This window comes from Babylonia areolata, chromosome 16 (assembly GCF_041734735.1).
Source record: "Babylonia areolata isolate BAREFJ2019XMU chromosome 16, ASM4173473v1, whole genome shotgun sequence".
Classification (NCBI taxonomy): domain Eukaryota; kingdom Metazoa; phylum Mollusca; class Gastropoda; order Neogastropoda; family Buccinidae; genus Babylonia; species Babylonia areolata.
The window spans coordinates 12,087,825-12,108,910 of NC_134891.1; the positions used below are offsets into that span (position 1 = coordinate 12,087,825).

The window sequence follows — 21,086 nt, forward strand, 5'->3', positions numbered from 1 at the left end:
GCTCACTCCTAGACAATGGCCAAGCAGGTTCAACTTTCGTTATACCAAAACAGAAAACTGAACGATCATACCATATTGGTAAAGATCGGTCAATATTCACAGCTGAACTTATCGCTGTTCTTATGGCTTTAAATTATATTCTTGATCTTCCAGTTTGCCTTCCACAAGTCTTATTTTGTGTTGATTCAAAATCTGTATTATACGCTTTAAACTCATCAAATTGTAAGAACAAGTCCAAAATAATAATAGAAATAAGTCACATTGTACATCTTATGAATTTGATAGGAACACGTATAACTTTTTGTTGGGTTCCTTCTCACCTTGGTCTCCTATATAATGAACGGGCTGACAGGGCTGCAAGAAAAGGTGTAAAACACCAACAGGGAACCACATACCTTTATGTACCTTTGTCTGTACAAGAGTGGTACCGCTTACTAGAAAAAAGCATCACGGAGCAGTCAGGGAAGTATACCAGCAAAATGGCAAAGTTTTAAATAAAAGTATAAATAATATTCAACAACCGGAATCTATCAATCAATCAAATACATTCAGTAATTTATTCAGATTAAGGCAAATTCGGGCATTATCAAACAGGATAAAGCTGAACGCTTTTATAACAAAGTTCAGCAGAGATGTTAAATGCATATGTGGAGAATCTATTTCTAGAAAACACATACTCTTTGAATGTCAGAGTCTGAAATCGTTTTTACCAAACTTCTCGGAAAATTCTTTTGAATGTATTTTTGACAATTTCAAGATGCTATCTGCTATTGCAGAAGGTTTGCTGCATAGTCCAATTGGACATTTGTTATAGTTGTTACAGGTGTTTGATGTTAGCGTTTCCTTCTATATTGTGCCTATATCTCCCGTTTTAATGCTTTATTTTTTCCAATGCTCTGTATCTTTCCCCACCACACACACGCACACACACACACACACACACACCATTTTTCACCCTCTGCCCAATACCATTCCCTCCACCACGCCTCGCCCTCCACCCTCCCGCACCCCCCCGCACCCCCCACCCCCACTTTTTTCCCCCCCCGTCTAATATCACTTAAAGTGGAAGACGTTAAACTGAAGACTACTACTACTACTACAGAATCTTCATAAACTGGGGCTCAAGCTGGTACTCCTTAAAAAGACTTCCCTTTTAGACTCGGACTATAAACAAGCAAATATCATCCCACTAAACCGTAAAGTATAATAAAGGAATCATGATGCAAAAGATTATGACAGGTAACGCACCACCAACATTAATAGACAAATTTTCTGTAAATTCATCAAGGAAACCCCCCCCCCCCCCCCCCCCCCCAACCTAAAGTCCATATCCCAATCCAAAGAATTGACTTCAAATCCTGTCTGGTTTACTCAGGCGCCACCCTATGGAACTCACTCCCAGAAACAATTAAACAACAACTTTGTCCAGCCACCTTCAAAAAACATTGCCTTTCCCACCTTACGCCATAATGTGCTATGTAAATCGTTCATTTTAATGATACTGTTTGTCAAATGTGTATGGTTGACTGAGAACCTCCCTCACCCTCCATCCCCCATTCTGGTCTGTGGTGCGGTGTGTGTTGTGTGTGTTTCTTTCATTTTGTTCATTTTTTTCCTACGCATTTTACTAACACCATGCTTGTGCCTGTATGCCATGCTGGTGTGTGTGTGTGTGTGTGTGTGTGTGTGTGTGTGTGTGTGTGTGTGAGTGTTCTTTTTTGTTCTTTTTTTTAAAGATAATTTTTTGGATTTTTATCTCCTGTGTTATGTATTTCTACTAACACCATGTTTTCATTTTATTTAATATTGTGTAGTGTATACCCTATTCAGCCGGGGCGGGGACTGGATGTAAAAAAAGCACACCAGTGCTTATCTATTATCCTCGAAATAAAGAATTTGTCCTCTCTCTCTCTCTCTCTCTCTCTCTCTCTCTTATATATATATATATATATATATATATATATATATATATATATATATCCCTTCAGTAATTTCGTTCTGTCTTCATCGAGTTGTCTCTCTGTATCTCTGACCCCGGGGCCATCTGATTTTCGCTTTTGATATCGGTTTTGTGTGTGGGCGTGGAAGTGTGCATCTGTGTGTTTTTGTTCATATTCTGCTAGAGCTACATTCCCATTGCATAGATTAAGTGTCCTTTCTATGTCAAAATACTACTCCTATTTGTGAATGGAGACTCATTTCTAAGGGAGATAAACATATCCCCTCAGTAACGAATCAAGGCGGACCAAAACTGCATAGCCTCCCGTGAGGTTCGCAATCAGTGATGACGTCTACACACATTTCGGGGAAATTTACTCCTCCTCCTCCCTGGCACAGCCGACACCCTCAACAGAGGGAAGGAAGACGTTCTCCCGAATACACCCCTCTACCCTCTTTCGATTTGGGAGGAGGAACCAGAAATACAGAACTATCCATAGGTAAGTGAAGTTCCGTAGTAACTGGTTTTTTGTTTTGTTTTATTTGCTTAGCTTTCTTGAATCGGCAGCTTTTGTTGGGGAGCGTATGGGGTGGATTTGGGAACGGGAGGGAGGCGGTGGCGCGTGTGATCCGCTTTGGGAGGGGGTGTTGACAACGACGTCAGTGTGGTCTAAGGCGATCAGTCGGTATTACTGCATGCCTGGGTGAATACCAGATTTGTTAGTGACCGTCGCGTCGTCAGATCTGCCCTGACTTTCTTTCATGTGGAAGCAGAGGTAAGGTATGACGACAGTGTTTGGTCTGTTGATCAGTGATATATCAAGTCGTTGTGTCCCTTTTACACCAGAGGATAGTGTATTTAGGACATGTGATGTGATACCTCTAATAGCCACATCATTCTCTCTACGAAACGGGGATGAAAATAAGTGCTAGGGAAGGGCCTGGTATTAGTGGTAAACCTGGAGGAAAAAAGAAAAAAACAAAAAACGTCTGCAGCTTGTATCTATAGATCTGAGAAAGTGGAAAAAAGAGAAAAAATAATCCACCAAAATTTTTCCCGATTTTTATTTTTAAGACAAAATAAGAGAGAAGAAAAACAAGTATGGAAATGTTTCAGGTTTTTATTTAGTTGAGTAGGGATTTTTTGTTTTGCTTTTTGTTGGGTTTTTTTGTTGTTTGTTGTTGTTGTTTTTAGGAGGGTGTTGTCTTTTTTTCTTGTCCTTTTTTTGTTGTTGTTGTTGTTGTTGGTTTTTGCTTTTAAATCATACCAGTTATATATATATGTGTGTGTGTGTGACACGGGTGTGTAGGTACAAGTCAAATGTGTGTTGTTGGTTCTAATTCTACACAAGATTTTGTGAACATATAGTGTGTATGTTGTTTCTAAGTACTATATTTCAGTTGTGAGCATGTATGTTAGTAAGTTCTCCAGTGTTAGCTGACATCAAAATAGCAAATGTAAACACACAGTCATCTCTAGACATGAAAATATAGATCTATTGATTGATTTTATAAGTTTTATGTCGGATTTAGAGAATAATACAGTCTGTAGAAAAACAATGTAAGGAAAAAATGCAAGGAAAAGAAAACATTAGCATCTTTGATATGAGTTCAAGTTGAATGCTTATTTTCTTTGTCTACAGATGGAGTGTAATAACTATAATGTAGGCTTAAAGATAGGTCTGATAAATGTCAAACATGTTAATTAGTTGTTACACGTTTGTGTGAATGTGTGTGTATGCATGACTGAAAACTGGTTGAACGAAACAAGAAATGAATGATAGCACCCAGTCACAGCTGTCGGTCAACTCTACCCAGGCAGGCAGCCAGTTGTACCACGTTAGGTGCAAAATAAGTATCCATATCAAGCTTCTTTGTTTTTTTAATGATTGTTAACCACATTTTGGATTTATTTACCAGTAATATAAAATTGAATGAACACATGCTTCTATATATTCTTTTTATCTCTCCTCTCTTCCCTTCAGCCTCTTACATAAATAATATGTATAACGCGCGCGCGTGCACACAAACACACACACACACACACCATTCTCAGCATACACATAATATATGTATGCATGTGTGTGTGTGTACATACATACATGAATTATTACTTCTAGGTATTAACTTGGGGAAGTACTCATATTTACCATAGCAAACTAAAAACAAAAGTATACTATGTGTACTCTGGATGACAACAGATGCACAAGTACAGCCATCACTTGTACCAGTCACCCAAACAGGACACAAAGCCACTTCAAACTTTTCCTCCCGACTCTGTGATCTTCATGAGAACCCAACAATAACTCCCTACAGTTGACACTTGATAACCTGTGTGTTTGAGAAAAACATTTCCTCCCCCCACTCAAATTAGAGACCATCATGATTTTCCTCCACACTCTTTTTTTGTTGTTGCTTGTTTTCTTTTTTGTGACCTCTTCATATTCAAACTGTTCTTCCCCCATTGGAAACATGAGTTATGATCCTTGTTTTTTTGTGTGTGTTTGTTTGTTTTTGCTTTTTATAATGTCACATTGTACTGAAGTGTATCTTTCATTTTGCTTCCTGATCACTGTGAGAGGGGAAGTTGTGGAGGCAGGGTAGGGGGGTGGGAAGGCCCAGGGTGCAGGTATTAGGGGCTGGGGAAGGAGTGGGGAGGGGGGTCTGTGAAACTCCAAAAGTTGTTCAGTCATTGCGGTAATGTCCTGTGGCTGTAATCAGATGCATAAACAGGGGCCCAACTCTTGAGAAAAAATTCAGTTTGGGTCACAAGCGAAATTTCCTCACCCACTGCTGGCTGTAGAGTGCTTGTTTTTCATATTTCTAAGTTCAGCAAGACCAGCACATTGTGTCAGTTCATGCCGGGATGTTTGCTGAAGTTGTTCGTATCTACTTGCTCACGTCCATTTTCACTGGTGCCCCAGCAGCTGCTGTTTTCAATCGTGTGACTTCACCTCCCCCTTCTCTTTCTGCCCTTCATCCTCCCTTTGATTTCCCCAGTCACACACCTCTTCCTCATAAGTACACACCACACACACACACACACACACACACACACACACACACACACACACACCACACACACACACACACACACACACACACACACACACACACACACACACACACACACAGAGAGAGAGAGAGAGAGAGCAAAAAAACACAAGCATGCATATTCGTGCATGCACACTCCAGGGAACTTGAGCAACAAATTGCCTCTCACTTGATTTCTCTCTTGATTTTTTTTTTTCATGTTTGATTTTTTTTTCGTTCTTTTTTTTTTTATTTTAATTAATTGGTTTTCTCACTTTGCTCCCATACCAAGAACCAGGACTCCAGCTGCATTTGAAAATCATGTCCCCTTTTGGCAAAGGATGCAAGTGTGTGAGGAAAGAGCTTGTGGACCAGCCGAGAGTGTCCCATCATTCAGATTCCCCAGTAACACTGTAACAGGGGTTACATCCCATCAGACATTTCCCTGTACAGGTCTCACCCAAAAGTGGAAAGATTATTCAAAACATTACTGCCCTCCATTGAGTGGGGGTTGCATAAAAGCTGCCATGAGCAAATGGTACCCTCACACGCTTTGCAGAACACGAAGTGTGCTTTGGGGAAAGTGTGGTTATGCATCCAGATAGCTGGTTTCAGTTGTTATCAAGGGAGAGTGAGTGGATGGGGTTTGCACTGATTGATTGAACATTTAATCATTGTCCAAAGAGATAGGGTCTCCACTCAACTGAGCAAAACCTGACAGAGCAGAAGTGTCCAACATGAAATCTGACAGATTGAATATAAGTCACGATATGTGCCAGTGACACAGTGGCATACACACACACACACACACACACACACACACACACACACACACACACACACACATTTACTAAATTCCTTCCTTCCTTCCTTCCTTCCTTCCTTCCTTATTTCTTCTTTAAGTAAAAGGGAAGCAAGTGGCAGCATTCAGTATTGAACTTGATAAAGACAGGCACCATACTCAGGTGGTTTTGAGTGCTCACTGAACTTTCAGTCCGAAGGTCTTGTGTTTTATTCTGGCACCATGGTGTGGTGAATTTCAGGTTTGGAAATTGTTTTCTTCCCAGGTCAGCAGTATGTTCATACGCCCTGCTGGTGCCCCAACTCATTTGTGTGTATTCACATGCAGAGGATAAACATAGGAGTTGAAGATTTGCCATCCATGTGAGCATTTGGCATATATTGACATGCAGAAGATGAAACATGCATGTTAATAATCCAGAAGTCCATATCAGCATTTGGTGGGTTATGGAAACAAGATCATGTGGCTGCCTAAAGTTTCTGTCAAACATGTAAAAAGTCTGTTCATACATGTAAAATTATATATCATATAATCATATGTGTGGTTTTTTTGTTGTTGTTGTTTTTTTATAAAGTGCTATTATCAAAGAAGAGAGGGTTAGAACGAAGAGCATATAATCATAATCAAATGCTGATTTCATGTGTGTGTGTTTATCAGTCTTTTTTATTTGTTTGTTTGTTGTTGTGTGTGTTGTCGTTGTTGTTATGTCTTTTTCCACATTTCATTCACACAGGCTCACACATAAATGCACACGCAATTTCATACATTACATACACACACTTCAGTTTCATTGTGTAGGGTTTGCCTTTAGTTATAGGTTTTCTAACTGTTAGGTTTTGTGCTGCAGGTTTTTGGTTTTAAGAAATTTGCAAACTACACACACACACACACACACACACACACACACACACACACACACACACACACACACACACACAAACATGCATGCACACACACACACACACACACACACACACACACACACACACACACACACACACACAAACATGCATGCATACACACACACACACACACACACACACACACACACACACACACACACACACACACACAGAGAGTATTTACATTGTCTCCCATTTCACATGGGAATAGGATCAGAAAATGAAACAACAGTGACTTTCACTGGATGTCTTGGATGTAAAAGGTAGAGGGAAAGGGAAGAAAGGGGTGGTGTGTGAGGTGGTTAAACAAGGCAGGAGTAAAAAATAGAAAATAAATAAAAAGAAAGAAAAATAAAGGGGGCTGGAGAGTGTTAACTTGTTTTCGACCCCCAAAATGCTGACTGTTGAAATCACATCACCCCTCATGGCTGTCGAACTCATCTGTGTGAGTGAGTATGTAGACAAGTAGGTGTAAGGTATAGGTTACCTCCTGTAATCTAATCTATGAGTGAGGGGGGTGGGGAGGGAGGGAGGGAGAGAGAACAAGCCAGCAAGCAGATTAGGGGGCCAGATTAGGACTTTAACCTAGCAGCAAGGGGGAGGGGATCAGTTCAGGCAAGGAGAGGGGCTGTACTGAACCCACTTGCATTGTGTACAGCAGTACATTGTGTTGTACTTTGTTCACAGCACAAGGGAGGGGGGTCGGGGTTGGGGGTGGGGGGTTGCTCCCAGCTGGACTTATCTGGGGATTGAGATGGTGGGTGGATTGGAGGGGTGGGGAGGGGGGACGTTGGCGGTGTGGGGCTTGGGGGGGCGTGTAGGGGGGAGGGGCAGTGGGAAGGTCTGGTAGTGGCCCTCTTGTGTTCAGTTGCTTGTTGTTGAGGTATATGTATATATATACATATATAGGTAGCCCCTGAGATCTATATGGGTCGGGACAGGACAGGACAGGACAGGACTGGAAGGTGGACAAGGGCTGGGAAGTGCGTGGGTTTTATCTGGCAAAGAGGGGGCCTCACGAGGTTTTGGGGGGAGTTGCAAGTGATGTCCCAGCGGTGGCTGGCTGGCTGGCTGTCCGGGCTTTTCTTGTCATCGCTGCACCGTGTCTTGTATGAACGGGTTCCGGAGTCCTCCTGTCCTGCTGCTGCTTGTATAGCTCTGTCCTGTGCAGATTGGTGCATTGGTGGTGTGTGTCTGTGTGTCCCCCCCCCCCCCCGACCCCCCTCTGTCTATCCTTTCGCATGCAAGCGCATGTGTGTGTGTGTGTGTGTGTGTGTGTGTGTTCCTCTGTATCACTCTTTCTCCTTGTGTGTTTGTGTGTGTGTGTGTGTTCCTCAATATCAGTTATCACTCTCCTTGTGTGTGTGTGTGTGTGTGTTCCTCTATATCACTCTTTCTCCTTTGTGTGTGTGTGTGTGTGTGTGTGTGTTCCTCTACCACTCTTTCTCCTTGTGTGTGTGTGTGTGTGTGTTCCTCTATATCACTCTTTCTCCTTTGTGTGTGTGTGTGTGTGTGTGTGTTCCTCTACCACTCTTTCTCCTTGTGTGTGTGTGTGTGTGTGTTCCTCTATATCACTCTTTCTCCTTTGTGTGTGTGTGTGTGTGTGTGTGTTCCTCTACCACTCTTTCTCCTTGTGTGTGTGTGTGTGTGTGTGTGTGTGTGTGTGTGTGTTCCTCTACCACTCTTTCTCCTTGTGTGTGTGTGTGTGTGTGTGTGTGTGTGTTCCTCTACCACTCTTTCTCCTTGTGTGTGTGTGTGTGTGTGTGTGTGTGTGTGTGTGTTCCTCTACCACTCTTTCTCCTTGTGTGTGTGTGTGTGTGTGTGTGTGTGTTCCTCTACCACTCTTTCTCCTTGTGTGTGTGTGTGTGTGTGTGTGTGTGTGTGTGTGTGTGTGTTCCTCTACCACTCTTTCTCCTTGTGTGTGTGTGTGTGTGTGTGTGTGTGTGTGTTCCTCTACCACTCTTTCTCCTTGTGTGTGTGTGTGTGTGTGTGTGTGTGTGTGTGTTCCTCTACCACTCTTTCTCCTTGTGTGTGTGTGTGTGTGTGTTCCTCTACCACTCTTTCTCCTTGTGTGTGTGTGTGTGTGTGTGTGTGTGTGTGTGTGTGTGTTCCTCTACCATTCTTTCTCCTTGTGTGTGTGTGTGTGTGTGTGTGTGTGTGAGTGTTCCTCTATATCACTCTTTCTCCTTGTGTTTATGTGTGTGTGTGTGTTTGTGTGTGTGTTCCTCAGTATCACTCTTTTTCCTTGTGTGTGTGTGTGTGTGTGTATGTTCCCCCCCCCCTCTCTCTCTCTCTCTCTCTCGCTCTCTCTCTCCTTGTGTGTGTGTGTGTGTATTTGTATTTGTATTACTCTTTTTGTCTCAACAAATTTCTGTGTGAAATTCGGGCTACTCTCCCCAGGGAGAGTGTGTCGCTACACTGACATCGCCATTCATTTTTTTGTATTTTTTCTGCTTACAATTTTATTTGTCTTCCTTTCAAAGTGGATTTTTCTCAAGAATTTTGCCAAGGACAACCCTTTTGTTGCCGTGGGTTCTTTTGCGTGCGCTAAATGCATGCTGCACACGGGACTTCGATTTATCATCTCATCCGAATGACTAGCATCCATACCACCACTCAAGGTCTAGTGGAGGGGGAGAAGATACTGGCGACTGCCGGTGCGATTCAAACCAGTGCAGTCAGATTCTCACTTCCTAGGTGGACGCGTTACCACTCGGCCAACACTAGATATATGTTCCTCTGTCCCTCTCTTTCTCCTTGTGTTTGTGTTTGTTTCCTCTCTCCATGTGTGTGTCTGTGTGTGTGTGTGTGTGTGTGTGTGTGTGTGTGTGTGTTTTCCTCTCTGTCTCTGCTTTTGCGTGTGTCCATGTGTCTGTCAAATCGGCTTTTACTGTTTTCGATAATGTTCCTTTCCTTCTCTATCTCTCTCTCTCTATATATATATATGTGTGTGTCTGCCTATCTAGACATAGATATTATATTCATACACATGTATGTATACACACACACACACACACACACACACACACACACACACACACACATATATATATATATATATATATATATATATAAAATATCTATATATCTCATTGATGACCTGTCACTGTTGCTGAATCATTTGTTTGATAATTTCTGATTGATGGCTTGTTCAGTAGCTGGTTTGTTTGATGGACTGTCCTGTTAAAAGATTATATTATTTAAACTATGGAATGGTTTTCAAGTTTAATAAGTGAGCGATCAAATTATAATGTACCACTTGATTAGGTGTTAATATTTTGTGGAACAAGTAATAATATCCCCTGATATGGACTGTAAATGTAAGAATAAAAGAAAAACTGCAGAAGTAATCAGTTGTTTTTTGGCATTTATTCACACACACATACACACACACACACACACACACACACACACACACACAACAATAACAACAACGACCTCCACACCCTACCTCACTCCACACACACACTTTTGTAAGGTTTGTTGGGAAGGCAACCTCTGTTTGGTTTACACTCACAGTGATTTGCAATAAAAAAAAAAATTAAAAAAATTTTTAAAGTGTGTAAGTAATTTGAGGAGAGAAAGTGATTGCTGTTTATAAAGTAAATGGCTGTCGCTGTTAATTGACAGCTCATCATGTTCACATCATCACTTGTTGTACTGAAATCACTCCACTCTTCTTTACCCATTGATTACTTATATCATTTTTTTTCTGTTTTGATTTCAACGGTTGTTGATTCTTTTCTGTTTTTTTTGTTTCATCTCTCTGTAAGGAAGAGCAGACATGGGCAGACAGAGGATATTTCTTTTCAGCATAATACGTTTTTTCACACTATGAGATTAACTTCATAAGTTGGGTTTCTTTTGTCTCTTGTTCTTCATTGTCGTTGTCTTAGCTTGTACAAAACAGAGACACCGCCAGTTGGTTTTGTGACAGAGTGTGGTCTTTTAACCTTTGAATGGGGTTGGTCACCCCCCCTCCTGACCGTATGCCCGAACACACACACACACACACACACACACCCCTTCCCAACTGCCCCTCCCCCTGCCCTAGACATACACGGTTTGGTGATAAAGATTCTCCCCCTTCTCCCTATCAATACAAGGTGGAGGGAGGGAGCACACAACGGAGAATGGAGAGACCCCCAGCAGACAAAATGACCCCCCCCCCCCTTCCCTGCCTGACTGACCGCGGGCAGGAGGAAGGGGTGGTGAGGGTTGAGGTTGAGGGGGGTGGGGGGGGGGGGAGTGGGGGAGGACTATCAATTAGCTCCACATTGTTTGCGGACTGGAGTGAAGCTGACGTAATGACCATTGTGTTAGCCCCTGTCATTCCACCCCCCCCACCCCCACCCCACCCCCCCACCCCCACCATCCACACCCTTTTCTTTTTACCTCTACCCCCCCTTCCCCCAACTCCCCACCAACGTCCAGCCACTAAGTCTCACCCATCATCATCCACCCCAAACACAGCCCTTTGTCCTCCCCTCACTTCCTCCGCCGCCACCCCTTCCCCCCCCCACACCCCCCCCTCAACCCCCCACCCCATTCCCCCCCACCACCACCCTCCACACCTTTCTCTCATCATCAGCCTTCTTACCCCCAGGGAGCTAGCAGTTTGTCGTTTTGAAAAACAAGTAGACGACGGAGGGCGGACAGCCTGGGGGAAGAAGGGAGGGGGAGGGGAGGGGAGGAGGCTGGGGACAGAAGTAGTAGTGCGATAAGGAAAAAGAAAGATGTTGCGATTCATTGTTGGAGGGAGGAAGAGGAGAGAGTCTTAAGTAGGGGGTGGGATGGGGGTGGGGGAGAACGGGGGAAGGGGAACGGAGTTGAAGAGGTGGTGTGGGGGAAGGGGGTGGGGGTGGAGAGGAATAGAGGAGGTTTAGGGGGATTGGGGGAAGGAGGAGGACGGTAAAGGAGTGAGCACTTGAATGTTGTGTAGGGTGGGAGGGTGATGGTGGTGTTGGCTGGGGAGGGGGGCGGGGTGAAGGGGTGGCGGTTGGAGGGAAGACGATAGACGGAAAGCGGGAGGTTCTTGACAGGACCTGTATGATCGTGCATTTCTTATCGGAGGTGGTTCGGGGTGGGGGTGGGGGGCGTGTTGTTGACTGACTTCGGCCTGGGCGGAGGGGGGGGGGGGGAGGGGGCGAACGGGAAGTGAAGGCCTGGACGGGGTGTCTCGAACTGTGGTCGTTCAGTCGGCTTGGAGTCTCTCTGAGTGTGTGTGTGTGTGTGGTGACACACTGCTGACAGCAGGGTCTTCTCTCCCCATCCACCTCAGCCGCTACTATATACCCTTGCATACCAGCTCGCCAGTGTGTCCGTCTGTCTGTCAGCCTGTCTGCATGCACGACTGTGGGACGGACTGGGGATCTCTTTTGCTTCCGTGAGTGATGAATTGTGCAAGGTTGTTTGTTTGTTCGCTTGTTTGGTTTTTTTGTTGCATGCCCTTTTTGTGTGTTTGTGTGTGTGTGCGTGTGTGTGTGTGTGTGACAGACTGTGTGTTTGGAGGGGGTGGGGATGTTATGGTTACCTTTGGTCTTCGAGACGTTTTCTGTGCGGAATGGAACTGTCCTCGTGTATCTCTCCCTGTTACTGTGTGGTCTCATGTGGGTCTCTCTCTCTCTCTGTCTCCCTCTGTCTCTGTCTGTCTGTCTCTCTCCATCTCTTTCTCTCTCTCTCTCTCTCTCTCTCTCTCTCTCTCTCTCTCACCAGTGTGTGTGAGTGTGTGTGTGTGTGGTCTGGTATGTTGTTTTTTTTCATTCACTTATTATAAGCCAATGAGAAATGTGGGCTTCACAACTTGAAACCTAGCCACAATGTACAGGAACATTGTTGCTCAAGGTTATTTTTTGATGTTCAGTTATCATCGGCATGAACAATCTGTGTTGTCACTTGGCCTTTCTTTGTCCTGTCTTTGTGTCTTTGATAGTACTGGTCAGGTCTTGAAGTTTGTGCACTCAAGATTAGCTTAACTGTGAAAACTCATGTAGCTTTTTTCATGTGAGCCAGTATGTTGCTGCTTTTTTCTTCTTTTGAAATGAAAGTTAGTTTGTTCGCAAATTTATTTAGCAATCATGCATGTGGTCACTAAACCTGTACAGAGATTGTTTAGACAGTGCTAAATCAAACAAACAAGCAAAAATTTGATCAGTGTAGTTTTTCTTGACTTAGTAGATCAAGTTACTGTGAACAGCTAGTTGTTACAGTTTGGTTAATTATTCAGTTTAGTGATGGTATTCTTTTTGTCTGAATGATGTGCTGCCCTGCCCATAGTTTTCAGACCAGAAGGTCTTAATCTGTTTCTATAATTATAGGGTATGGTATTTAGTGCTTTCTTGCTCCTCTCTCCAAACACAGGTTCCCTACAGCTGTTGGCCTTTGTAGTATGTAAAATGTGTTACAAAAATGAAACTTTTAGTAGCACAGTGTGTGACACCCCTCTGTTGGTCTCAATTGTTGGACCATTTACATGTTTTCCTAACCGTCAGCAAATGTAGACCTCATTTTCCCCACCTGACAACCAAAAAAGTACTCTGTCATTTTTGTTTTTTGTGATACATTTCTGCCTGTAAATGGTCTACTTCACTCTTGTAATTAAAATTATTTTGGGTTTTTATTCCATATGTCAAGTGAATACACTGCATAGATCAGATGTGTTGAAGATTAATGAGTATATTTTGTATCAGCTGTAGTATTGGTTATCACTTTAACAATTATTTTAATTATTATTTTGAAATGGTGAACTGATGCTGCTGTAGAATGAATCCCTGTTTGACACAAGATTAAGACTTGACAGGTGTTTTGTGCCCGTGGCAGGCCACTAATAAAGACATTGAAAAGGATCACTTTGTAGGTTCTGCCTTCTGACATACCACTGTCATGTAATCTCTTATGAGTGAAAATTGTCAGCAGTCTTGAGTCTTCCTATCACCACAGTATGCTGCCAGTGATAACACAAGCTATAACACAGTATGCTGCCAGTGATAACACAAGCTATAACACAGTATGCTGCCAGTGATAACACAAGCTATAACACAGTATGCTGCCAGTGATAACACAAGCTCTGGATGTAAAAAGCATTAGCTTGCAGGATGGAATTGACAGCTTGAATAAAATCAGTGACCAAATGACATCCTAATGCCACTGATATGTATAATTTTTATTGCTCATCTTTTTGATAAATGGTTGGCAATGACATTTAGCTGTTCTGCATATGATCTGCATAATTTAGAGAAGCTTTATGTTATGTAAACTCTTCATATGATCTGCACAATTTATGGAAGCCTTATTTTTTGTGATCACTGCACATGATCAGCATGATTATGGAAGCCTTATGTAATTCAAGCGCAAAGAGCTTCAAGAATATGAGCTATAGCAAGCTGTCTTAATAAATTGATAAATAAATCCATCAGTTTCATGCAGAAGCGCAAATTCTTCAAGTGCAAGCAGCACTCTTTGACAAGAGAAGTCTGAACATTATTCTGGTTTCAGTCAGGTGGCATTCCTCTTGCTGATATGATGTGTGCACATGTGTGTGTGTGTGTTTGTGTGTGTGTTGAATACATGACTTCTTAAGATCATTTGTTCCTAATTGGTCATCACCATGTTGTTAGAGTATTGACATTTTCCTGTTAAAAAAACAAAACAACAAAAAACAAGGAAAAAAACCCTTGTTTGATGTGACATGGGAGTGTGGTTGAGAGCCGTGGCAGGCACCCAAAAAGACATCCAGCCACTTAGACCCAGTCAGACAGCCACTCCCAACTTGTTAGGATGAGCGAAGACAAGACGTCGTCTTCAGTCTCCTACTGGTCCAGACGCTCTCAAGATGTCTCACTTGCCAGCCACGGCATTTTCTGTTGTGGTTTTTTTCTGTTTTATTCTCTCTCTCTCTCTCTCTCTCTCTCTCTCTCTCTCTCTCTCTCTCTCTCTCTCTCTCTCTTAACAGTATAACTGTATAAAGTAAGAGACAGAGTATAGTTTATGGGAGGGACACGAGGTGTGTAATAATCAATAATGTATTAAATTTTGGGTTCATGAAGTGGTGACATTTTACCAATCATGTCAAAACTGTGTGGTAAGTTTTGATAATGATAATAATGATAACGATAAAAATAATAATGATGATGATGAATACATATCGCGCTCTATCCAGAAAAGTGCTCTGGGCGCTTATGTTTTGCTTGATCAAGGAGGTGGCGAAGTAAAGACCAACCATTGTAACCACACCAGAGTATAATAATGGGCATTAGAAATGTAATCGCCATTCACAGACTGTTCATAAAAATAACCCCCAAGAGTTCGTCTTCCCTATTCAATCCCTCCCATCTCTCTCTCTCTCTCTGTGTGTGTCTGTCTGTCAGTCTCTCTCTCTGTGTCTGTCTCTCTCTCTCTCTCTCTCTCTCTGTCTCTCTCTCTCTCTTTATCCCTCCCCTTTCTTTCCTCTGGTTTTCCAACTGTCTATTTGTATCCTCCACTCTGTCTTTATCTCTCTATCTCTGTCCCTGTTCCCAGTTTTCTAGGTTTCTCTCTCCCGCCCCCCGCCCCCTCCTCTCTCTCTCTCTCTCTTCTCTGTCTAACACTTTCTTTCTCCCGTTTTGTATTTGATCAGTAAAACGTTTGTATTCGTATTATCTCTCCCCGTTTCTCTTTTTCTTCCTCACTCTCTTCCTCTCTTTCTTTTTTTTCGGTCTTTTCAGACCCATCCCAGCCTCCCACGCCTATGTGTGTCTGTCCATGATAGATAATCACCCAATTCACTTGCCGCTTGTGAAGAGGGCTACTTTGAAACAAAAGCACTCACGCACACACAAACACACACACACGCGCGCTCGCTCTCTCTCTCTCTCTCTTTCTCTCGCACGCGCGCGCGCACACACACTCACACACACACACACACACACACACACACACACACACACACTCTCTCTCTCTCTCTCTCTCTCTCTGTCTAATAATAATAATAATGGTATTTATATAGCGCTGAATCTTGTGCAGAGACAAATTTTCAAAGCGCCTTTGAACCTGTTATTAACACGCGTGCATAACTCTAAAACTGGAGAAACTGAAGACAAGGAAGAGGCAGGGAAGGGAGGCTATTTTGGGAAGAGGTGGGTTTTAAGGCCAGACTTGAAAGAGCTGAGTGTGGAGACTTGATGAAGAGAAAGAGGAAGTTCATTCCAATTGCAAGGTCCAGCGACAGAGAAAGAACGGCGACCAAAGGTGGAGTGTTTAAATCTGGGTATGCGTAAACAGAGTGGATCCGAAGCCGATCGAAGTGAGCGAGATGGAGTGTAGAGGTGAAGGCAGCCACAGAGATAAGAAGGGACAGATTTATGAATACATTTATAACATAGAGTGCTGATGTTGTACATTATTCTGTGTGAGACAGGGAACCAGTGGAGATGTTCAAAAGAGGAGTGATGTGCTCAGATCTTTTCTTTCTGAGGATGAGTCGGGCAGCAGAGTTTTGTATGCGCTCGAGGGACTGAATGGATGAAGAATGCAAACCAGACAATAGAGAGTTACAGTAGTCAAGGCCAGAGAGAATGAGAGAAACGAGAAGTCTAGATGTTGCGTCAGTGGACAGATATTTCCGGATGGAACTGATGCGCCGCAATTGACAGTAGCAGGATTGGCATGTCTGACTCTTCTTTTTCTTCTTTTTTTTTTTTGCATGGACAGTGTGTTGTCAAGGACAACGCCGGGGTTCCTGACTGAACTGGAAAGAGGGATGGATGTACTGCCAAGTTTGATTGTGTCAGTTGTGATGGAAGAGAGTTTTTGTTTAGTTCCTATGATCATTGCTTCAGTTTTGTCCACGTTCAATTGTAACTTATTTAGAGTCATCCAGTTTTGAATGTCCAGGAAGCAGTTGGATGTTGCTTGCAAGAGTGACGACAGTTTTTCTGAGTGTCATCAGCATAAGAATGATGACTGACATTATGGCAGTTGATAATTTCAGCGAGAGGAGCAGTGTACAGTGTGAAGAGCACTGGGCCTAAACAGATCCCTGTGGGGCTCCGTGTTTGAACAGGTTCAGACTAGAAATTATCAACAATGACAGACTGGAATCGATCAGTGAGATAAGATTTGAACCAGTTTAGAACAGTGCCGTTGATACCAAATGTAAAATGAAGACGGGAAAGAAGGATTAAATGGTCTATCGTGTCAAAGGCGGCTGACAAGTCGAGAAGAGTGAGAAGGGAGATCTGTCCTGAGTCGGACGCTAGCAGTGGGTTATTCGGGATGTGGAGGCGAGTGGTTTCAATACTGAAATGGGTGGATGAGAATGTTGGAACAAAGGTGTTGTTGAGCTCTCTCTCTCTCTCTCTCTCTCTCTCTCTCTCACGCTGTCTCTCTCTCTCGCACACACACACACACACACACACACACAGACTCGCTCACATACACACACACACACACACACACGCGCGCGCGCGCGCGCGCTATAGCAAGATGTCTCAATAAATAAAACACACACACACACACACTCTCTCATATCTCTCTCTCTCTCTCTCACTCACTCACTCACACACACACAGTGAGAGAGGATCACAGAAGCACAGACCCCGAAGTGAACAAAGACAAGAGGGAGGGATCGATCGCACACGCACACACACACATACATACATACACACATGTACACGGAGTGGAGGGAGGGAGACAGAGAGAGACAGAGAGAGAGAGGAAGAAGGCGTTGAAACCCAATGACACTGCTAAATCCGTAACACTCCTCGACAACAAGGCGGGGAAGAAAGGGGGATGGGGGAGGAGGGCCTGAGGGCGGGTGAGTGGGGTGGGGGGTGTTGGAAGTGGGCGGTGGCAAGCGGGAGAGGGGTGGTGTGTGTGGGAATTTCGCGGAGGAAGCAGGGCGGAGGTGGGGGTGGAGGGTGCGGGGAGGGGGGGGGGCAGAGAGGAGGCGGAAGAAGAGGAGGGGAGATGGGGAGAGTGGGGGCGGGGGGGGGGGGAGGTAGTGGGGACAGGAAACCTGGCGGCGGTGCGATAATACGAACTAACCAGACTGACTGTTGAGGCGGATTTTCCTCTTCTTCCACTAAGTCGCCGCAGTGAGCTCCATTTACGTTGTACCACTTTTCATCCACGAAACAGATCAAGAGCACGTGCGCACGCACACACGCACGCACGCGCAGCAGCAGCCTCGCTCGCGCTTCGTCTTTGGACTGTCACCGACCATCGCATGACTGATTTGAAGCGTGGCACGCATTGATGGCGACAGGGTGGGGTTGAGGGGAAGGGGGGGTGTCGTAGCAGGATGGAGGAAAAGTGTGAAAAAAACAACAACAAATAATGAGGCCAGGAGATGAAATGACTAACAAATAGTGAAGAGTTGTAACTCTGTCCATTACACAAAGTACACAACTTCAAGTCCGTGATGCTTACGCTACTGATTCAGCTAGCACACAAGTAAATAAAAGGTACATTGGAACAAACCCAGACACTTCCTCAAAAATGGCCACACACCCTTCCTCAGTCTATTTCTCAGTCTTGTTTTGTTGGTTTGTTGTTGTTGGGTTTTTGTTGTTGTTGGGTTTTTGTTGTTGTAGTAGTTGGGTTTTTGTGGGTTTTTTTCTGTTTGTTTTTCAAACTTGGCATTTTGGACGTGCCTCTCCTGTTGATTCTTTTAGACACACTCTGGCATGATATCCCCCCGCCCACACCCCCTCACCTTCCCTTTTCTTGTTTTTCCCGTATATATATATATATAGAGAGAGAGAGAGAGAGAGAGAGAGAGGAAGAAGGCGTTGAAACCCAATGACACTGCTAAATCCGTAACGCTCCTTTGTTGTATATACATACATACATACATACATACGTACATACAACCCAAATGTACTACTTCTGCTTTCAGATTTTATGACATGGAAGGGGCCTCAGGACCTCTACATATTTGGAGGAATTCTCATTTTTTCTGAGGAACATAGCAAATAATTATGTTCAGTGATTACTGATTGCTGAAAAATGTTTTTAAAATGCCAGTCGGATCCGTTCGTCAAACTGTTATTTGGGGACTTTACGCACTGTTTTACCAGCGGCCATGTTTTACCAGTGTGATAAATTTTTACTTGAAAATAATAAACAGTTTGTTCAAACATTCTTGAAATAGTGTTATATATATATATATATATATATATATATATATATATATATATATATATATATATATATAATCATGTTGTACCGTAAGTCGGCATTCTCCTTTTAGTAGCAGCAGTATTTGTTGTAATTGTTGCCGTAAGTAGTAGTGGAGGTGGTGTCAATAATATTGTTGTCTTTGTGGGTTTAAAAAAAAAAAAAAGTATGCTCCATCAGGAATCAAACGCGGAGTTGTCGGGGCTCTATTTGTATCCGTTTCTCAAGTCCATAATCGTCACTTTAGTTATAACTTGTCTTCTCGTCTTCATGTTCAGATCCAAGGGTGATTTCCCATGTTTTTAGATGAAGTCCAGTTTTAGTATCCTATATTCAAGGACATATTTTAAAGGCAATTTTTGGTGCCTAGATGAAACGATAGTGCCATTTCCGTGTTGAAACACATTTTCAGTGGTTTTCCACTTTATTTTGAGGGTCATTGTTCAGAGTGTGTGGTAGTTCATGATAATCATTATTGTCATTTGAATGTGTTTGGGAGGGCCTCTTTAACTACAAAAAATGAAAATCGAAGCAAAACGGCCACCAGCCTACGTCGAGAAACGCTTCAAAAGCAAGAACAGCCAACAATGAACGTAGTTCAGTGCAGTCTCTGAAAAGAAAAAATCAAAAACCGTTTTGGATTCTCTCTCTCTCTCTCTTTCTCTCTTTCTCTCTCTCTCCCCCCGGGGAGTGGAGAGGGGGGCGGCGGGGGTGTGGGGGGTGGCGCTTATGGCATATTTTCAAGTGGACAAAAAAGACTGAGAGAAACATAATTTATATTTCTTTTGGTGGTGCTTTGGACAGGACGCACAGCAAGAAATATAGTTTGGTAAAGGACGCCAGTCTGCATTGGTTTTCTGTTTGTTTCATCAAGATGTATTCTTCATCTTTCGTTCACACACACACACACACACACACACACCCGGCACAGCGATAGATTTTACTGCCAGCTCAAATCGGAATCGCACGAGAACTGACAAAAAACACGAAAAGCCCATGGCATAATAGCCTCTGGGCCCTTACGTTTTACCATACGTTTTAATTAAAACAACGCAAATCCCGTACGAGGGATGTGATCCGGACCGGGGAAGTGGAGAAAGGGGAGGGGGAGAGTGGGAGGGGGGTGGTGGGGGAGACAGACAAGAGAACTGTGACGAGCTAGGTCCGGTGGGAGGAGGGGGGAGGGCGGGGGTGACACGTCCTGACACCGCTGTGACGTGTGTGGAGAGAGGGGAGAGAACTCAAGAGGCACGTGATGATGGCTGCTCGGTGGGTGGGTGAGGAGGAAAGGTGGAAGGAGGGGGGAGGGGGGGAGTAAAGGTTGGGTGGGTGGGCTGCTAAATGACGCTGTGTCGTCTATGTTAATGAACAGTGGAACCCTTTTTTCTGTTCATGGAAACCTCCGATTGTTACGTAACGAAAGTAACCCAATAAGATTAATGAATAGACAACGATCTGTGTTCTCTTCTTTCTCAACTTAAATCCCCCCCCCCCCCCACACACACACACACTCCCCTCTCTCTCTCTCTCTCTCTCTCTCTCTCTCTCTCTCTCTCTCTCTCTCTCTTTCCAGTGCTTTTTTTTTTTTTTTTTTTTAAGGATGTGATGAAGATAATATTGCAGTTTATCCGTTTACTCCCAAGAACATACACACTCTAGTTATCTCTGATTATGGCAACCTGATTATCAATTGATAAATCAGTTCATCCTTCCTCCATCTTCTCTCTTTCTATCTGCCTTCTCCCTCGTTCTCTGTCCCTCAGCCTCAGCCGCTCTCCCATTCCTTTCTCCCACCAGTCTCTCCATCCACCCATCCCTTCCCTCCACCCACCCACCCACCCCATCTCTCTCTCTCTCTCTCTCTCTCTTCCCACATCCTCTCCTCTCTCTCTCTTGTGATCCCATCTCTCCTTTTCCCCTTGCTGATAAATCCCTCTCATAATGTACAGTGACTGACCGTCTGAACATGGCCTGGGAACGCTCCTGAGGTCAGGCTGTTTAACCAGAAAGTTCTGATTAGTTATGAATAGTTAAACCCGAAAGACTAGAGTGGAAACTTCTGTTGCTGTTATAAATTTTTAATCTCCTGCGCGATCAGTTCTTGGACAGGGCATCGTTGTAGGACTCTGTCCCCTCCCCACAGCAAGACAAAACACGTGGACTTGACAACACAGAGGAAATGCAAAGGATTCTTGACACTAATTGCGCCGGTGATTCGCGGGGCATTTGCGGCGGTGACTGAAAGCTAACGAGCT

The 21,086-nt window shown here is 43.7% G+C and overlaps 1 protein-coding gene across 2 annotated transcripts in view; it reads left to right on the plus strand.

Annotated features, from left to right (window-relative positions):
- The first annotated feature begins 2,335 nt into the window (after positions 1-2,335).
- Positions 2,336-21,086, plus strand: part of LOC143291155 (uncharacterized) — a 47,184-nt gene continuing 28,433 nt past the window's right edge. Inside the window, exon 1 of one of the 2 annotated variants that reach the window (XM_076600838.1) lies at positions 2,336-2,438. The gene's annotated coding sequence lies outside the window, so the exon portion shown is untranslated. Of the gene's footprint in view, positions 2,439-11,870; positions 12,062-21,086 lie in introns of those variants that run through there. The other variant, XM_076600840.1, reaches the window with a different exon arrangement.